The 351-nt window shown below is 40.5% G+C and overlaps 1 protein-coding gene across 1 annotated transcript in view; it reads right to left on the minus strand.

Moving 5' to 3' along the window:
• The window catches only part of LOC119592237 (carboxypeptidase E-like), a 28,024-nt gene that overhangs the window by 876 nt on the left and 26,797 nt on the right, over positions 1-351 (minus strand). The window lies entirely within an intron of this gene.

The following is a 351-nucleotide window of genomic DNA, read 5'->3' on the forward strand; positions in this document are numbered from 1 at the left end:
ATATCACCGTCAATATCGTTAATTACAATCCTTACTGTCATTAATATTAATCACCAGTTACTACTATCAATACAATTACCAATCATCAGAATTTTCAGCATTTTTACACAACTACGCCTATACCCCCCCCCCCACACACAAATTAAGCACAATTTAACTGTCAGAAAAAAAAGACGAAACATTACAAAACGTTACGAAAAAATTTCAAGTTTCCAAACAGCTCACACCACGAAGGGTAAACAAGGCGGTTGTTTGACATAACCAAAACATTCCCACGTGTGTTTGGGGAAGGGGAGGGGCTTCAATGGGGAAGAGGGAGGGGCCTGAGAGTGGGTATGGGGGTTGTGTAAA

This window comes from Penaeus monodon, chromosome 29 (assembly GCF_015228065.2).
Source record: "Penaeus monodon isolate SGIC_2016 chromosome 29, NSTDA_Pmon_1, whole genome shotgun sequence".
Taxonomy (NCBI): Eukaryota; Metazoa; Arthropoda; class Malacostraca; order Decapoda; family Penaeidae; genus Penaeus; species Penaeus monodon.